Source organism: Dendrobates tinctorius, unplaced genomic scaffold, assembly GCF_039654945.1.
Source record: "Dendrobates tinctorius isolate UK_male_01 unplaced genomic scaffold, ASM3965494v1 ptg000165l, whole genome shotgun sequence".
Lineage (NCBI taxonomy): Eukaryota > Metazoa > Chordata > Amphibia > Anura > Dendrobatidae > Dendrobates > Dendrobates tinctorius.
In genome coordinates, this window is record NW_027361832.1 from 3,540,376 (window position 1) to 3,559,186 (window position 18,811).

Here is an 18,811-nt window from a genome sequence, read left to right on the forward strand (position 1 = left end):
TCCCACCCACTTCCTGTGGCGCGCGTCTGATAGGCTAAGCAGCAATATACCGGGGCTATTTAACACTGCCACCTCCTCCATACCATAGCGCCATAGGATCCGCGGCGGATACCGCATCCACACGCCACAGTATTGCACGGTAAGATTGCCTTTTTGTCCACACTAGTAGACAGTGTGGACATTACTTTGCTGCCAGTCACTAAGCGTTCTATATTTTCCCACAGTGGGACGGCGATAGTTACCTCCCTGCAGCATTGGTATGATCAGTCTTCTGGTGTCATATGATTCACCTTCACCTAATTTGGATGGTTGTCTTATCAGCTCCATTCCTCCCCTCTTTTCAGGTTTTCCTTAAAACCTATTCACAAAGTGCTCACAGTACATTCTAACGGTATGTGCATCCTCTTTGTAGGTTGTTTTTTGTCTCCATGACTGTGTCCTCATTAGTACATTGTATCTTGTGCCATAATGTGACCGATGTCTCAGCATATTATGTAATTTTTTCTGTAAAAAAAACCCATGTCTTTCCATTGTAAATACTTTCTTTCATTTTGTTATTTTTGTTTAATTTTTCAGTACATTGATGAAGGTCATAGACCGAAACGTTTATGTATGTACTGCCATCTATTAAAATCACCAATTTTGCAACATCATTCGTTTGGGTGTGTGGTATGCAGTCATGGCTGAAAGTGTTAGCAGCCTTGAAATTGTTCCGGAAAATGAAGTATTTCTCCCAGAAAATTGTTGCAAGTGACCATGTTTTGCTATAAACATGTTTATTTCCTTTGTGTATTGGAACAACACATAAAAATAAAGACAAAAGAGCAAATTGCATAAAATTTCACACAAAACCCCAAAAATGAGCCGGTCAAAATTGTTGGCATCTTTCCAAAATTGTGTGTAAACAACTTTTTTCAAGGATATGATGCTCATTCAAACTCACCTAGGGTAAGTAAAAGGTGTGGGCAATATGAAAATCACACCTGAAACAGGATAAAAAAAGGGGAGAAGTTGACTCAATCTTTGCATTGTGTGCCACACTAGGCATGGAGAAGAGAAAGAGAACTGTCTATGGACTTGAGAACCAAATTGTTGAACAATATCAACTACCTCAATGTGACAAGTCCATCTCCAGAGGTCTCGATGTTCCTTTATCCCTGGTAACAGTCATGTAACAACGTCATAGTGGAGTGGTGGTATATAAATCTTTAAATGGAATGTCCAGGCATACATTATTGATGACTTATCAATGAGAGTCCAACAGCAAGCACCCCCACAGTCAGTTGCTTACTCCGGTGGAACTCTTCAGCGCAGCGCCGTCCAAAGTACAGCTTCTGTTCTTTTGAATACAAGCCATGCTGCAGTACCAGCAGTGACTGACACAGTCCACTACACTCTGACTAGTGCTGCGCTCGCTCCTGAACTTGTACGTAACTGTTAATCAGTGGGGGCACTAGGTGTCAGACCCTCACAGATCTGCAATTGATGAGCTATCCTGCAGATGTAGATAGGTAATCGATATGTACAGTATGCCTGGACAAACCCTTTAATCTCTTATAGGGGTTTTCTCGTTGCAAGAAAAGTCTGTAGTTACTTTCGGTGACTGTAGACTGTTATTTTTTTTTTTCAATTTTCATCAACGTTTTGTCAGTTTTTACCATCAGTATTTCACCAATGAATGTTCGGTTAATAATAATTACATAAATAAATGACAAACCTCCTCTTCTCTATTACAAGTTAATCACGGACAGCACACGGATAGCACACTGATACCATCCATGTTCTGTTTGCGATTTTCACAGACTCATTCAAGTGTATGGATAATTTAAAAAAAAAAAAAAATGGACATAATATCCATGATTTTTTGTGGACCACTCAGTTCCCAAAAAGACATGGAACATGTGCACAGCCCTATAGACTTTAATGAGCATGCGTACACATCTGAGGCCTAAAAATGCACTGTGCGTCGGGACATTTCTCAGCATACATGCAAAGCATAAAAAATAATATCAACAGTGACTTATGCAGCGCCTTGAGAAAGTATTCATACCCCATGAACTTTTCCACAATTTTTCACATTACACCCACCCACAAGTATATATATATATTTTATTAGAATTTTATGTGATATACCAACACAAAATAGCAAGTATTAGGGATAAAGTTGTAGAAAAGAATAAAGCATGGTTAAACTTAAAAAAAAAAAAATTAGCAGAGCACTGTTCAATCCATCATCTAAAAATGGAAGGAGTATGGCACAACAGCAAACTTACCCAGAAATGGCCATCCAACTAAACTGGCATCCCAGGCAAGGAGAACACTTGGACACATGTTCACTCTGGAGGAGCCGCAGATATCCACAGCTTAGGTGAGAGAATTTGTCTACAGGACAACTATGTTAAGGACTGCGGAACGCACCAAATAATATGAAAGGAGTTATGAGGTGCGTTTGCAGTCCGGGGTCCACCGTGCAGAGATGGAATCTGCTGCTGAGTAATGGCGGAACTAGATGGTGGGTAAACGCTTGCTCACACATGGGTTAACTTCACCCAGTGTGAATAGAGGCGAACTCTGTTACTCCACAGAGCCGCTGAAACAAACGCCGGAGCCTGTTGAACTCACAGAGCTCGGCTGAGTGAGCGCTAATTAGGGTCACAGAGCCCTGTCCTAGAGACACCGGACTAGAGCTCCTCTAGATCATCAGCGCTCGGTGCCGCGGCTGCGGTGCCAGCAAAAGGTAATAATATATTTAATCGCACCAAGTGCACACAGTGCCACTTCGGTGGGCGCCACTAACCACCCAGGACGGGGAGGAAAGCATTCGAGGTGCACACGGTGGTCACAACTACCTGGTGTGGTATGACTGAGAAGAGAGAGAGAGGATTCAAAAAGATTTAAATAAACTGGAGAAGTGGGCAGCAACAAACAGAATGGTTTTTAACAGGGAGAAATGCAAAGTACTACATCTGGGCAATAAAAATGGAAAAAGCATATATAGAATGGGAGGAATAGGGCTAAGTGACAGCACATGTGAAAAAGACTTGGGTATACTAATAGATCACAGACTGAATATGAGTCAACAGTGTGATGCAGCAGCAAAAAAGGCAAATGCAATTCTAGGATGTATTAACAGAAGCATACAGTCTAGATCACGTGAAGTCATTATTTCCCTCTACTCCTCTTTGGTCAGACCTCATCTGGAATATTGTGTCCAGTTTTGGGCACCACATTTTAAAAAAGACATCAACAAACTGGAGCAAGTTCAGAAAAGAGCGACCAGAATGGTGACCGGTCTGCAAACCCTGTCTTATGAGGAAAGGTTGCAGGATTTGGGAATGTTTAGTTTGCAAAAGAGAAGACTGAGAGGAGACTTAATAGCTGTCTACAAATATCTAAAGGGCTGTCACATTGTAGAAGGATCAACTTTATTCTCATTTGCACAAGGAAAGACTAGAAGCAATGGGATGAAACTGAATGGGAGGAGACACAGATTAGATATTAGAAAAAACTTTTTGACAGTTAGAGTGATCAATGAGTGGAACAGGCTGCCACGAGAAGTGGTGAGTTCTCCTTCAATGGAAGTCTTCAAACAGAGGCTGGACAGACATCTGACTGGGATGATTTAGCGAATCCTGCTTTGAGCAGGGGGTTGGACCAGATGGCCCAGGAGGTCCCTTCCAACTCTACGATTCTATGATTCTATGATTATATGATTCTATGACTGTGCCCGTAGCAGGGAGGCACAGTCGGACGCTAGTGTGCGTAGACTACTGGGAGCACAGTGGCTTGAGCATAGCCACCCATTGGCGCTGACTCTCACTCTGAATCCCTAACCAACTTGCGTATCAAAGGTAGGGGAGTCTTAATGAGTCAGTCACCAGATACATGCATACATCATCATACACACAAATCAGCATAAGAGTCTATACTAGCATGCGGCCATGCGGCTCTTTTATAGCAGCGTCCTTCTGGGACCTTCCTGACCTTCCTGATGGTCCAATCTGAGCTGGAGAAGGACTTGAGCATGTGACCTCCGATCTCCAATGAGAGATCATCCCAAGAGCATGTTCAGTGGACGAAAGGAGGACTTAGTCCCTGGAGTGGCTCGCTGCTGACCAGCATGCGTTGCTATAGCTGGGCCAGAGGTGGCAGCAGCAACCAAACCTACAGAGCTGGTCTGCGCAGAGCGCCTGGATCGACGAGTCTGCTGAGTAGCCTCCTCTGCGGCTGGAGAGGAATGGGAGACTGCCGGATGCAAGGCTCTGGATCTCTGCTGTGCAGCTACAGAAACTCGACACCTAACAAACTATTAGTCATATACTCCACAAATTTGGCATTTATGGAAGAGTGACAACAGGAAAGCAATTTGTAAAAAGCCATGTAGTGGACACAGCGAGCAAGTGGAATAAGGTGCTCTGGTCAAATGAGACAAAAGTAGACCTTTTTGGGATAAATGTAAAACGCTATGTGAGGTGGAAAACCAGCACTGCACATCATACTGAAAACAGCATCCCCACTGTCAAACATGGTGGTGGCAGCATCATGCTGTGGGTTACTTTTCTTCAGCAGGGACATGCAAACTGGTCAGAGTTGAAGGGAAGATGGATGGAGTAAAATACAGGGCAATACTGGAGGAAAACCCGCTAGAGGCTGCAAAGGGATTGAGACTGACACATAGATTCACCTTCCAGCAGGATATGACTCTAAAAATACTGCCAGAGCTACAATGGATGGTTTATATCAAAGCATATTCATTGTGTGAATGGCCCAGTCACAGTCCAGACTGAAATCCTATTGAAAATCTTAGTCAAGACTTGAAAATTGCTGTTCACAGACGTCTCCATCCAAAGTCACTGAGTGTGCAAAGAAGAATGGGCAAAATTTCAGCCTCTAGATCTGCAAAGCTGGTAGAGACCTACTCCATACGACTTGCAGCAGTAATTACAGAGAAAGATGTTTCTACAAAGTATTGACTCAGGGGGGCTGAATACAAATGCACGTCACAATTTTCAGATTTATGTGTTTTAAAATATTTAGAAAATCATGCATTATTTCTTTAACACTTCACAAATACTTGCTACTTAGTTTTGGACTATATCACATAAAATCCAAATAAATGACATTTAAATTTGTGGGTGTAACAGGAAAAAAAAAGTGGAAAAGTTAATGGGGTATGAATACTTTTCCAGGGAGTGGATGTAACTTGGGGCTTGGACCTCTGATCTTTTAAGGCCCTAGCAATGCCCCCGGTCCTCGTAGGACATCATAGGTCCATTTCCATATTCCTTACCTAAAGTCATCCAAAGTAAACGACCCTTTATATATATTGTATATAACATACAGTATATGTACTCTCGGTGACCGATGCAAAACATTCCCAGGAGAAATGTAAAGAATCTAAATTCCAATTTTATTTACCTTTTTTTTTTTTTTTTACAAATTAAAGACGCCTTGATATCACGTCTCGTCTGTCTGAGGGTCGCAGCCGATCGACATCACTAAACGAAAATGTTTATTTTGAACTTGTTTTTGTGCTGCAGGAATCGGCTTCATTAGGTGTTTCTCTATAATATCACACGGTCATCTGGTATGTTTAAAGTGTGAGTTCTCATATAAAAGGAAATATGGTCATAACTGATTGGAGTAATAAAATCCTGAAACCAAATAACATCTCATAATTCATTACACAGCATATATTACATTTCATTACATCAGTACAGGACTTAGTTGTAAATTCTCCTGATGCTCATAAAACTCAAAGGTGTTGTCATCCTGAAAAACGCCGGTTGGGGTTGGGGGGGGTGGACGGGGAACAGGGCGGCTATCGGGAAGTAGACGGTGGCTGGCGGCATGGTCCAGAGTTTGATGCTACTGCCATCTAGTGGTCAATATTGATACTGTCTAAAGTAAGAGGAGCGGATGTATGGATTTCAGGCCAATAATAAATGAATGCGTATACATTAAATATGCAAATTGCCTCTTCAGAGAGGAAGAGGACTTGAACTCTATAGTGCCACCTGTTGGTAGTAGCGATCCTACAAGTCACAATCAACCCTTTAATGAGTCTTGTAATATGACTTATATATTAAATATATTTTTAATGACTGGTGGCTTAAATATAAGGATCCAAATGGGACAGGCCAGCAAAATACCTAAGATGTGTGAATTTACCACGGACTTGTCCGGACCATCCCTTAGGTTTGGCTCACTGTTTGAATTTTTTGAGCAGATTTTAGGCACAGATTTTACTGTACATAAAATCCGCAGCATTTTACAGTACCACCAAGTGGATGAGCTTTATCTTAATCTCATGTATTTGCTGCCTCATATCTATTTGGTGCGAATTCCGTGCAGAAATTTGTTTTTTGTTACATTTTCCAAATCTGCAGCGTGTCAATTTCCGTAGCAAAAATTCACCTATCTGCTACGGATTTTACTCATTCATTTCAATAGAGGCCCTAAATCCCCAGGTTATGCCTTTCCTGGCATTGTTTTGTGGTGGGTTTGCTTTTTTGGGTTTTCTTTTGAGCATTTCTGTGGCAAAGTGACAAGTCAGTGTGGAAAATGTGCGCAGATTTTAGATGAAGAAACGATTTTGATCAGTGTTTTTGATCTAAAATTCATCAATATTTGGTCAGTGTTACATTTTTTACCCTCAGTGATTTTTTCATATGAAAAAGCTTCTCTTATCCATTACAGTCAATGAAAAATAAGGGTCGTGTGCAACAATCTCAGGACAGCAAGAGCAATTTTAGCCAATAAAGCAACAGGGAACCATTTTGGGGAAAATATCCAGCAAACATTTACCAATGACAGCGCGCACCAAATCCAAAAGTAGAAATAGCTTTTTATTCCTTCATACAAGTGTAGAAAATCAGTAACATTTGCACCTGGTCTTTGGCAAGCTCACAATGCCAAGCGTAAACCGTCGCTTTAATTTTTAGTTCAGAAATCAATGTCTCGGAGAGATTTGCTTCTTTCTCCTCCTGGACTGATCATTCATTCTCAAAGTTCTCAATGGGTAAAATCTGTATTCAGTGAAGACAGATGTTCCCCATTACTGAGACAAGAGATGGCAGTTGTTGCCCATAAGATTCTGCTGCATGTTCTCCATAGAACTTTAGGTGCACCAACTAGAGTTGAGCGACTTTGGTTGGATCGGGTTTCATGAAACAAAATTTGTTTCAGATGAAACTGGTCCGACTAGGGCAAAAAAAAGTCGGAGTTTCGTCCGAAACCCGACCCCAATGCAAGTCAATGGGAAATAAAAGTCGGCATTGAGTGGATGACATTCATCCACTCAATGCCGCCTTTTAATCCCCATTGACTTGCATTGGGGTCGAGTTTCGGATGAAACTCCGATTTTTTTTGCCCTAGTCGGACAAGTTTCATCTGAAACAAATTTTGTTTCATGAAACCCGATCCGACCAAAGTCGCTCAACTCTAGCACCAACTGTCATCCCCTATCTCACTAATAGGAAACACTGCATTATTTGAAGATGCATTTTACCCATGTTGGCTCAGTGGTTAGCACTGCAGCCTTACAGTGGGGTCCTTGCTTCAAATCCCACCAAGGAATGGTACAAAAAACATCAGGCTAAAGCTAAAAGATTGTTTCTCCAAAAGTTCCCGCTTGCAACCATGATCTGCCTCCATGCTGTTACCATATGGGATTTGCGGTGCAATAACTTGCGCATTGACATTTTTTTTCCATAGCAGGAAAGGTATTCGCCATATGATCGCTCCATATTAGTAATTGATAATAATTGTGATCACTGTCATTAAATAAGTACATGGGAAGCATAAGGATTATAATGACCTGTGACAAATACTGAAGAGGCTGCACCCAAAACTGTATGGAGCAGACGTATTACACCTCTGCGTTATACAAGCCATTCATTTAGTGGCCTTGGCCTTCGGTACCTTGATTTCATACAAAGGTATTTTCTCACAAATTTTGAGAAAATCTTACAGTATGGTGGAATAGCATATGAGAGCGGTATCCAGGGTGTACATAGAAATTATGGTGCTCCATCATCCTAATTTGGCCTCCTGCCCCCCAAAAAAGTTGGTGGAATAGACCGGGTCATGGCACACATTTATAGTCGCAGGAGATCGTATCTCCCAACTTTTAAAGACAGTAAGAACGTCATGTATTGCTGCACTTACAATGTAATTTTCCCCTAATGAATCCCCTTAGTGATCTGACCCACTACGATAACCGTTTCATTGCCTGTATAATATATGATGCCAACAAAAATGCCCAAAAACACAGTATGATACCCCAACAGTAAGTTTCTACACCATAGCTTACACACACAGTGCCCTTGACACATTGCTGTCCTCCCTGTGTCCCCTCCCCACACACACACTGATCCCAACATAGTAGGACTGTCCCCATAGTCTTACCACACAGTATGATGGCCCACAGAATTCCATAAAATAGCTTGGTAGCCCTCACTGTCCATAAAACATAGTATGATGGCCTCCACAATTTCACAATAAAGTATTATTGATCCAACAGCCCTCTACACAGTACAATGGCACCCACACAGTATAATAGCCCTCTGCATATTATAATGACCACAAACAGCCCTCTACACAGTATAGTAGCCCCCACAGACTTCCTATCTTTCAGGACCAGAGTTTTTGGGTGGGTGGAGGGTTACTTTCTCTGTCTCTTCAGTGTTTGGGGAATGGACAGCTGAACGCTTTCATGGGAAGGTGTGGAGATACTCGGTGACACTGCTGGTGGTGGTCTTGTTGATTGAGATAGGGAGGAAGAGGCCGAGATCACCGCAGAAGAGGGAGCAGGAGGAGCCTTAGATCTTTCCTGGATTTTCAGGTGTGTACTCCACTGAAGCTTGTGATTTGAATCCAGATGCCTTGTCATGCAGGTGGTGCTCAGGTTTATGCCTTCGCTTCAGGCTCTGATGGCACAGCACGCAAATCACACGTCTATTGTCGTCAGCACATTGCCTGAAGAAATGCTACCCCAGGTAGCTCCTTAAAGCTGGCTTTAGTGTACTCAGTTCGTCAGCACAGTGGGCAGCAGCAGCCGACATCCTGGACAGGGGTCGGCTGCTGCGCTTTTGCACCATGCTCCCTCTTTTTCTGCGCAGCTGCGGGAGCGTGACCACCTCCTCTTCCCCCAATCTGTGCACATCACTCGAATGGCCTTCACTCCACGTTAGGTTGAGTAACTCATCAATCCCTTGCATCATCTTCCACCCACTCCTCACCAGTGCACTCCTTGTCGGCCTGCACAGCAGAAAGCCACGGAAGTTGGCACCTGTGTTTCGTCATCATTAGAGATGAACTGCAATGGTCGGCTGACCTAACACTAACCCTCCCAAGTATACGTTCTCCAACAGAACAAGTGGTTAGGCATCAGGGCACTCAATAAGAACAATATTAAGTGCCTGATGATAGAGGAGTCCCTTGTAAAAGCTGCGTCGAAACGCGCGTTGTGCACTGCGGTCTGAGTGGTAAGCAGTCTCCTCTATCATCAGGCACTTTATATTGTTCATATTTTGGCACTAAGCATTTTATTTCATTCTAAAATTCCTTTCAGTTTGTGTGCCTTGTTGGTAATTCTATGAAAATGTTGCTACCTGGCTCTTTTTTCATCCTTGCACTGTAGTATATCCAATGTGGATTTATATTTACATTTAAGGGCATAAGTGCAATAATATCTTCCGTGGTACTATTTTATTTATTTATCATTACCTGTCATCTTGTTTTTTACTTACATTTACCTTAGTACCCGGTATTATGCATTAATTCACTTCTGTGCAATATTTATTCTGCTGGCTGCTTATGTAACAATGTATTATACACTAATTTTTAAATTCTTTCCACTCACCGCATTTACTTTCTGTTGAGAGATTTTATGCTATTGTTCACTATTTCTTGTATGATAATAAATATATATGAAATTTACTATAGTCGCGTCTCCTCTATATAGGCTTGTCAGTCCTTCTATAGGTTTCACAACAATTTTTGATATATTTTTGTATATATATATTACTCTCCATTCTCCAAGCATGTGACAACAGAGCTTCTTTATTCAGGAACAAACAGAAACAATATATGATAAGCTTAATAGATCAGGAATAAATAATTTGTGTGTTTCTATCTGTGCAGTATCTACAGCAGGCTGCTTCTATCATACACAGACACAGGAAACCAGGAAATACAGTCACATGCTCTCCCTGTGTGAGCCTCTGGGAGTTTTTTTTACTTTTTAAGCAGCATACAAATGTAGCAACTAAACACTCATAGACAGGAATGGAGTTGTTGCACCAAACATATTCCAACAATCATTTATTTTGCTGGAGCTTATCTTATCTCTTACTGACTGCTCCATAGACTTACATTGTAAAAACCAGAGTGTGCAGGGTGATCTGGAGGGTCTGCAGAGGGGTTCTGTCACTGAGAAGAACAATGCTGGATCCTGGAGAGAGCGGTGGTAGGTGAGTATATTACTACACTCACACTACATTACATGCACATATACACACTTAGGCCTCATTCAGATGTATCATTTTTTAACGTACAAGAAAATAAGACAAATTATTCTGATCAGAGTTGAATCAGAGTTTGACCAGAGTGTCGTACGAGTGTCATCTCATTTTCTCATATGTGGAAAAATTAAAAAACAAAACAATTTCTCCACCTTCTAACATCTGATCGTCTGTAAAAATTAGATGACACTCGGATGTCATCTGAGTGCGGTCTGATTTTTTTCACAGACCCATTGACTTGCATTGCTGAATTTGATCCAACCCTCGGAACAAAATTGGACATGTTTCCGATATCTTCCATGGAACCCTTGGTCCGAGGAAAAAAATCGGTCATGTGAATGGCCCCATAGACTATCACACGTGAGAGTCTTATCCATCAAAAATACGGATAGCACTCGTAAGCAAAAATTAGACGTCTGAATGAGCGCTTAATAGAAAAAAATACAGATGAGTGCTTTAACCCCTTAATGACCGGAGCTTTTTTCGGTTTTGCGTTTTTGTTTTTCCCTCCCCTTCTTACCAGAGCCATAACTTTTAAAATTTCCATCAATATGGCTATGTGAGGGCTTTTTTTTTGTGGGACGAGTTGTACTTTTGAATGACACCATTGGTTTTACCATGTAGTGTACTCGAAAATGGGAAAAAAATTCCAAGTGCAGTGAAACTGCAAAAAAAAGTGCAATGCCACACTTGTTTTTTGTTTGGCTTTTTTGCTAGGTTCACTAAATGCTAAAACTGACCTTTTATTATGAGTCTTCAGGTCATTACGAGTTCATAGACACCAAACATGTCTAGGTTCTCTTTTATCTAAGTGGTGAAAAAATATTTCAAAGTTTGCTAAAAAAAAAAAAAAAAAAGGCGCAATTTTCCGAGACCCTTAGCGTCTCCATTTTTTGTGGTCTCGGGTCGGGTGAGGGCTTATTTTTTGCGTGCCGGGCTGATGTTTTTAATGATAACACTTTTGTGCAGATACATTTTTTTGATCGCCCGTTATTGCATTTTAATGCGATGCAGAGGCGACCAAAAAAAACGTAATTCTGGCATTTTGATTTTTTTCTCGCTACGCCGTTTAGCGATCAGGTTAATCCTTTTTTTTATTGATAGATCGGACGATTCTGAATGCGGTGATACCAAATATGTGTAGGTTTGATTTTTTTATTGTTTTATTTTGATTGGGGCGAAAGGGGGTGATTTAAACTTTTATGTTTTTTTTTACTTCTTTTTAATTTTTAAGCACTTTTTTTTTTTTACTTTTGGCATGCTTCAATAGCCTCCATGAGCGGGGTTTAAGGACCTTTGATAGTTGAGGGCCCATATGGAGATTTCACATTGGGGTCCATGAGCTTCAAGTCACATTGCTTTTCAATTTTTTTAGTAAAAAAAATATTGGGGGACAATTATTTTTTTTCCTGACAATTTTTTAAAAAAAAATCACTAATTTGTCAGAGATATGGAAAGACAGACATTGATTTTAGTAGGAACCATGCACCAGTATTGCAGGCGCTTTCATTGCATTTTCCCAAATATACTGTATTTTGGATACATAGAGTAAAGCAAAACTCAGCACTCTAATCAGAGTTATTTCATTGGGACTTTAGTCGCTTGACTTGTGTTTCTTTTCTTTAATCCACATTATTTCCTTTTTTCAGACTCCAGATCTTAATCTTATCAGTACAAAGACAGCGTATCACTAACGAAATCCCATTACTTTGTTGGACCTTCTGTGGTAGAGGTCTAGTTCCGCTTCCCATCCTGGGTCTGTGGGTTAGCAGGTTATCATACATCTCCCTAGGAAATGTCTAGAATTGACTTGCCTAAATTTGAAAAAAGTTGGAGCTCGGTTCCCACATGCAGTTGCCTAATTCAGCGTGCCATAGTAAGGGGGGAGCCTGATTTCAACTAATTAAGGAATAATAGCTGTGACCTATCCTCCTTTATGACTCGCGGGGAGGCTAGTGCCCCATCTCGTTGCTCCGTGGATTACAGTGTGTAGCACATTCAAGATGGGATTCTCCTATAATCTTGTCAGCAGGGGTTTTATTATTTGTAGGGCGCCCACTGAGCGGTGTAGATATTGCCTAGATGGGATTTTTCCTTCAGTTAGTTGTTTTCCCAAGATCCTAAGAAGTCAGCTGGAGGACATGGTTGCAATATTTTGTTTTGTCACACTATCGGCCCTTTAGGCAGAAGAGCCAAGTGTGAAATTAAGAGATCTTATTTCTGAGCTATTCACTTCCTTGCAAACTGTTAATGCTAGTGTCCCGTGATCCATCACATATATCCCAATAATTTGTGGGTTTGTATATTAGAGGATGGCATCTATAACATATACTTCCAGGAGTAGCTCCATGTGTAAGGGTGCGACAGAGGCTGTCGTATACCTGCCCCTGAAGACATCAATTTGTGTAGACTTTTATATGCGGTTTTATTGTATTTTATTGTGAAATGTGTAAAATGTGATAAATACTGATTCTGCTCTGTGGGTACTGTAAGGTAACACCTAAGGTAACTGTGTACACTCAGCTCAGGTGCAGGGAAAGTATAGAATATAGATTAGCGCTTAAGATAGAAATAGATAGTGATTGTACATACAGTGAGACAGGATACAGTTAATGTTTTGGGAATAGCCTATAATGGGAGGGGTAAGATTAAGTAAAAATGGGAACCACTTCCTGGTTTAGTTAAAGAAAGTGTGAGGTTCGTGTCAGGATCAAGCTCAAGGTGCGGTGGGTTGTACCAAACGTCCTGCTGATGTTCCTGTAACGTCTGGGTCCTATGGCCCAGACTAGGCACTGAGGAGTGTGCCTTAATTCCTTCCATACAGAGAATTCACAGTATTACTTAGATCATATAAGTACAAGTATCAATTGGACAAAAGTTTCACTGTTAACAAATCTGTACTTGCAAGATATAGTAAAATATAACTTTTATTAATTATTGAAAGCAAATAAATAAAATTTAGAAACACACCAACTTAATAGAACAGGATAACAAAAAAAGAGAGACTATGTCTCACCCTATTAATTCACTATGAAAACCCTGACTTGCCAAGGAGGTTGCCAAAACTAGGCACATCATCTGAGGGGAAGAGGAAGTCAGACGGGAAAACGCGAGAGGGAAATGGGAGATGTAACGGCTCTCGGGAGTGCTGTGGGGCTGGATGGTAAACCCTAAGGCTGATGAGAGAATATGAGGAGGGACATTCTGAGCTAAACCTAAGCAGAGGCAGGAAATGTTCTGTGTTGATAGAACTGGCATCGGAGGGTGCTGTGCTGATACTGCGTGTTGAAAACTTATATAATTGACCTGTCCAGTAAAGTGATCTTATTAAAATGAAGCGGATGTCCTCTGGTGTGTGTGCAACTGATACCGCAACCTTTCAAATCTTGTAATGGATGAAGGCAGTAGCAGAGTCATTAATTTACCTGCAATGCTCTGCAGCAAGAATACCGACCAATGCTTAAAGGAGTTGTCCACCTTTTGGGGATTTTTTTATTACTTAAATGCATGCAATTCGGTTGCATTTAAAATGTTGCCCCGCTTTCCTCCTATAGCCGCAGTATTACTCTGTCTATTGTTGGCTGTAGGGTCGGCCATATTATCTTTATTTTATCAGTGTGTTGGGGATATGACTTTGTGGTACTTACTCTTATACAGGTATGACAGCATTACTGCCATAGAGAGGAACAGAGGAAGCATTATTACTGTATAGGGTCACACAGGGGACACAAAAGAAGGGTACTTTTTTGTGTAAAACATAGAGGGAGAATTATTTCTGTCTAGGTCACTGATTGTAACATAATTTGATCTGTGTAGAGGTGGGAGAATGTGAGAAGGGATCCAGAAAAGCCACGGATACCAGGAGGTAGGAAGCGATTCTCAGAACTTTACTACGGAGAAGTGCAACCTGTTACAATTGTAGGTGGAAAAAAATGAAGCGTCCGTCAAATAGAGAACATGCTTGGTTTGGAATACCAGGCCTGACACTGGGTTCCGAACCTGAGCCAACAATGGTGATGAATAAGTGGAACAGGCTGCCACGAGAGGTGATGAGTTCTCCTTCAATGGAAGTCTTCAAACAGAGGCTGGACGGATATGTCTGAGATGGTTTAGTGAATCCTGCATTGAGCAGGGGGTTGGACACGATGTCCCTGGAGGTCCCTTCCAACTCTGCCATTCTATGATTCTATGATTACAACAGCCTTGCAGATGCCTATGAGGTTGCTAGTTCACGTCAGAAGACTTGAAGGTTGGCTGAAAATTATGATCCAAGCATACCTGTTTAACGAACATGTGAAATTAGCCAAAAAGAATGACTAACAACCCATGCAGTGCTAAGCTTGGGCTGGAAATTGGCAGACTGGATCATTGGAAACAGGTTTTCTGGAGATATAAATAATGTTTCAATATCTGGCAGTCTGATGGATCTGGGTTTAGCAGATGGTGCCTAGTGAAATGCATAGCACCTACTGCAATATTTGGTGGATTAGGGAAAAAGTAAAGAACTGTGTCTCAAGAAATGAAGGGCAATGTTAACACCTCAGCTTAACAAGACATTTTGAACACTTGCTTCCAACTTTTCTGCAACAGAGATGGTGATCGTCTGTTTCACATAGTGAACTCCATAGAGGCTTGGAGTGATTGGTTTTGGGTGGAAGAATTTGTTTAGCGATGTCCTCAAACCCATTTAACACATTTGGAATAAAGTGTTAAGCCAGATCTTCTCTTCCATCATCATTAGATGACCCAACAACTAATCTTTTAGTTGCATGGGCACATATTCCCACAAACACCTTCCAAAATTTGTGGAGAACCTTCCCCAAAAGAGTGGAGTGTACAAAAAGGATCAACTCCATATTAACAGTCATGATTTTGTTACGTCATGTCCAAGAGGCTCTTATAGGTGTTCTGGTCAGGTGTTCACATGCTTATGGCCAAGAACATGTAGATGTATAGACAAAGAATCAATATAGAAATGCAAGTCTGGCTTCACACATACAGTACTTGACCCCAATCAGATGGAATTACAGATAATTCATTATTGGGATGTTTGCTGGAGTTTGCTTGCCTAATACAGAAAATCTTTGACAAGAAATGTTCCTAGAAAAACAAGGCTGTGTTATTCTCCATAATTAGGTTTTCCCCTCTAATCCCCATCAGAGAGTCATCATTTGGATATAGCAATTATTACTAGAACCAGTCATTTCACCAGAATTATGGTAAATATTTTGTTTTGTAACTTACAGAACATGACCTCAGTAATTCTATGGGGTGCTATCCCTATAGCAAATCATGGCCTTCGCAAAGTTTGTGTCCCCAAATGAACTTGGACATGTGTTTGGATTTCCATGACCTTTCCTCCCACTGGAGTAAGGCTGGTTGCACAATTATAATGATGCTATAAAGAAGTAAATCCCTCTAATCAATTTAATGGCAGAATATCTCTACTATTTAAAGCCTCAACAAGAAACCCTTCAGAATGGAATTTTAAGCACCTATATCCCTCCACGTTCTATGGGATCACAATTCTGCATGGTACTGTACTGTTTATAAAATCGGCTTTCCCCCTCCATAAAGTCAGCATGGCAAGTGACCAGACTCATGATCGCAAAAATATGTCTCAAGTGCCAAGGTACTAATAAGGCAATGTTCACATTGAAAGGTTTTGGAAAACCGCTTTAGGTATGTGTACAATGCCTTTTTCAGACAGATTCTGCCTGGAATGTGCCTGACAAAGCACTGCAAACTGCCACAAAAATGAATATGGTGCACGGAAATATGAAAACCACATTTCTGTGCCCATGTTCAGTCTTTTGTTACTTATTTTAATCACTTCAGGTTTCAGAAAAAAGTTTGGGAAGAGGTTAAAAGTAGTATGTTCATCTGTATGCTCATCTGTGAGTGGCTTCCACTAGGAAAACTCTTACTAGCTATAGCTTAAATCATAGTAGAAAGATGCCAGGGACAGAAAAATCGACACAGGGCTGTTTCCTGAAGCTGCTTCTCCTAGGAAAACCTCAGCGAGCCAACTGGTGTCTTAAAGATGACATGTGCACCCTCAAAACCACCTGGAAAACTCTTCCAATTCATTGTTATGGGAAATCCACTTAGCTGAGCATACGAGAAGTATTTTTAGCCTTTTTTTTAGCAGAAGAGTCTTTAAACCACTTCTGATGGAAAAGAAAAGTGCACGTCACATCTTTGAGAAGATCCTGAAGACTTCACCAAAATTGTGGAGTAAAATTGGTCAAAATTTGCAACTTTTTTCATTTTTACACTACCTTTGGCCAACTCTGGCATGTTATGACCGAGCTGCTGTCTGGTTATGCTCCGGCACATTAGGAACAGTGTCCAAGTCCCAGCGTGCTATCAGGTGTGGGGTGCACCAAATTCACTTGTAGGCCGTGGGCCTCTGCTGTATCTGGGCCTCCATCCTAAGTTGCCACTCAGGGGACTAGTTCATTGCAACAAGCAAACGCTTACTAGTCAGTCCAAGTTCATAAAGTGGTAGCATGTGGGACAGGGCACAGCAAATCATATTCCTTACTTTCTTAGTACAACAGATCTTCAGTCCTACCATTCGTTCCTACTTAATGCCATCTCTTTTCCCACTGGCTCTGTTAGCCCCAGGGATCTCCCTTTCCTTTCAGCAGTGCACCCATGATCCATTAACTTCTGTCATGGCGGGCACCTGTCCATCTTCCCTGATACGCCAAAGGACATGATATGCCCAGCAGCCCCTTTATCAAACCTTGAGTTCTGGGCGCGAAAGGAGAGTACTCTCGGGATTCCAATATGGCATCCCACTGCCTCAAATGGTAGACGCATGCTGAATCTAGCAGCCCACTGGACTTGAACTTTGACTTGTTACTGCACTTCTCTATCTCTCTTACTATCAGGAAGTGCCCACCTTTTATTAATACCCACCCACTATTAGTTCCCACCCACTGGGCTAGTTCTATTATTAACTATGTCCTATCCAATCCTATACCTTTGCAAAACCACTTACTAATTAAACAGTACTTATATTATCCCTAATCAGCGTCGGACTGGAACACCTTGGGCCCACCAGAGAAAATCATTCTTGGGGCCCACTATGTAGCTGCATAGAGTTAAATACCAGACCACCAATTGTGCGGTAAAACACGCTAATATCCGGGTATAATATAAGGTTGTACATGTCTTAATTATGTAGCAGGAGTTGGGGTAGCCCCCTCATAGAATATAAAGCAGCCCCCTCATAGAATATAATGTAGACCCCTCATAGAATATAATGCAGCCATCTCATAGAACATAATACTGCCCCCCTCATAGGGTATAATGCACCCCCTCATAGGGTATAATACTGCCCCCCTCATAGGGTATAATACTGCCCCCCTCATAATGTATAATACTGCCCCCCTCATAGGGAATAATGCACCCCCTCATAGGGTATAATACTGCCCCCCTCATAGGGTATAATACTGCCCCCCTCATAGGGAATAATGCACCCCCTCATAGGGTATAATACTGCCCCCCTCATAGGGTATAATACTGCCCCCCTCATAGGGAATAATGCACCCCCTCATAGGGTATAATGCTGCCCCCCTCATAGGGTATAATACTGCCCCCCTCATAGGGAATAATGCACCCCCTCATAGGGTATAATACTGCCCCCCTCATAGGGAATAATGCATCCCCTCATAGGGTATAATACTGCCCCCCTCATAGGGTATAATACTGCCCCCCTCATAGGGAATAATGCACCCCCTCATAGGGTATAATACTGCCCCCCTCATAGGGTATAATACTGCCCCCCTCATAGGGAATAATGCACCCCCTCATAGGGTATAATGCTGCCCCCCTCATAGGGTATAATACTGCCCCCCTCATAGGGAATAATGCTGCCCCCTCATAGGGTATAATGCTGCCTCCTCATAGGGTATAATACTGCCCCCCTCATAGGGTATAATACTGCCCCCCTCATAGGGAATAATGCACCCCCTCATAGGGTATAATACTGCCCCCCTCATAGGGTATAATACTGCCCCCCTCATAGGGAATAATGCTGCCCCCTCATAGGGTATAATGCTGCCTCCTCATAGGGTATAATACTGCCCCCCTCATAGGGTATAATACTGCCCCCCTCATAGGGAATAATGCACCCCCTCATAGGGAATAATGCTGCCCCCCTCATAGGGTATAATGCTGCCTCCTCATAGGGTATAATACTGCCCCCCTCATAGGGAATAATGCACCCCGTCATAGGGAATAATGCTGCCTCCTCATAGGGTATAATGCTGCCT